We start from the raw sequence: 2,329 nt of genomic DNA, 5'->3' as shown, positions 1-2,329 counted from the left end.
ATCACCATCATTACTACCTTAGCCATCACCACCAACATCATCACCATCACTATTATCTCCACTACCACCACCATCACCATCATCACTACTGCCATCTGCACCGTTATCCTCCTCATCTTCATCTCTATCTCTGTCACCAACGCTATCATCGCCATCATTACATTGGTATTATTACCACCATCATATTTGCTATCTTCTTGCACAGGACTGTCATTAGCCACAGCATCATTAATAAACACTAATTGCATATAATAGTGGTGATATACTGGGTTAATAGTATAGGCTTCATTCTGGCCCATTAGTTAATTCAAGGCAAATCCTTCACGAATCTGTTGACAAGGCCAAGCATAGAATGAAGAGTTGATTTCACAAGTGGCTCCCCCCTCTTTCCTGGGGTACCAGAGATTAGGCCCTACACAAAGTCCTCGCACACAGTAAGAAAGGTGTATTCCCAGCCACTTACAAATTCTATTTTGAGACAAGGTCTTGCCAAGTTACCAGGCCTCAGTCTAAGAAATAATTGGGGTTATAGGCGTGTGCCACACGTCTGCCTCTAGCTCCTTTAGCTACCGCTTTCTGAGCAGACCAGTCAATACCAGGAAGGTCCCAATGTTTCTGCAACAAATGTTAAGAATACTTCCTTACTCTTGCACTTGTGTGCTTAATGTAGATTGTGCGTAACAGCTAAGATACGGAAAGTGCCATGTGCAGACACAGGGGCATATCATTTAGCCATAAAGGAACAAAACTCTGTCATTTGTGCAGTGTGGAGCTAGAGGACTTTTTGTTCCAGGCAAAGGCAGGCGAACGCTGCACAGCCTCACTCATGTGCAGAAGCTGGAATGTTGGTCGGAGAACGCGAGAGGAGACTCGTGCTGAAGGAGCCTGGGAAAGGTGTGGGAGACACAGCAAGGGTGCCCAAAGCTGTTCGTAGGTGCAGGGTACAGTCGGGTAGGAAGGGTTACTACAGTGGGCGAAAACGGTTGGTGGTAATTAACTAAAGAGAGAATTTCCAGTGTTTAAAACACAAAGAAATATGTCAGTGGTTACAGGGATGCCAATTACCCCTTCTGGTCATTGCACATTATATATGAGTATTGATAATTGAATCCCATAAACATGTACAATTACTGTGTCAATTAAAAATAAAAATATATCTGGAAATACCAACTCTAATTTTTCCCGCACAGTTGGTAGGCGAGATGAGTGTACGAGGTGCTCTTTCCCTCTTCTCTGGCAAATGCATATCCAACCCTCCCCTAAAACTGTAACACAGAATTATACCTCTTTGTGTCTATCGTTTTTATAATTTATTTTTATTTTATGTTCATTGGTGTTTTACCTGCATGTGTGTCTCTGTGAGGGTGTTAGACCCACCATGTGGGTGCTGGGAATTGAACCCAGGTCCTCTGAAAGAGCAGTTAGTACTCTTAACTGCTGAGCCATCTCTCCAAGCCCTCCTTTTTTTTTTTCTTATTTTGTTTTTCTATTTCGAGAGAGGATTTCTCTTTGTCGTCCTGGCTGTCCTGGAACTTGCTTTGTAGACCAGGCTGACTGTGAACTCAGAGATCTGCTTGCCTCTGCCTTCTGAGTGCTGGGATTATAGGTGTGCGCCACTATTGCTTGGCACCTCTGTGTATATATCTGGTGTGACAATATACCTAGTATATAGTCTTAATTTTTTTTCTGTGTGTGGATAAATGGATAGGTACACACATATACAAATATGCACACAAACCCCGTTATATACACATACACTAACACAATAAAATAATAAAAACTTACAAGAATAGCAGAGATCTTGTCCAAATAAAGGACTAACTGCCTATAAAATTCCCTTTCAGACAGTGAAGTCATAGCTAGAAGTTGGCAGTAAGACCATCTGAAACTACTAAAAAATCATTTTTGCAATGGAGAGAGGGAGAGGGAGAGAGAGAGAGAGAGAGAGAGAGAGAGAGAGAGAGAGATCCAAAACCTTCCACAGCTGAGTTATTTTGCCTTTTATAAAACAACTTCACATCTGGACTGATAACTTGAATTCCACCCAGTGCCATTTAAACAGCCCAAGTTATAAACCTCTTAAACTTGGGGTTTATAATAGAAACACTGACAGACCCTTAACTATAGTGCCTCATAGTAATGAAAGCACAACTATTTCATTACAGCAGTGTCTGGCGAGGCTGCTATAATTAAGAGTCTGTCAGCGTTTCCATTATAAACCCAAATTTTAAGAGGTTTTTAACTCACATTGTTTTAAATCACACTGGGCTGAAACTTGCTGTACGAAATGTCAGGCCAGATGTGTATGTGTGTGTGTGTGTGTGTGTGT

This window comes from Microtus ochrogaster, unplaced genomic scaffold (assembly GCF_000317375.1).
Source record: "Microtus ochrogaster isolate Prairie Vole_2 unplaced genomic scaffold, MicOch1.0 UNK22, whole genome shotgun sequence".
NCBI lineage: Eukaryota > Metazoa > Chordata > Mammalia > Rodentia > Cricetidae > Microtus > Microtus ochrogaster.
This window is presented reverse-complemented; position numbering follows the sequence as displayed.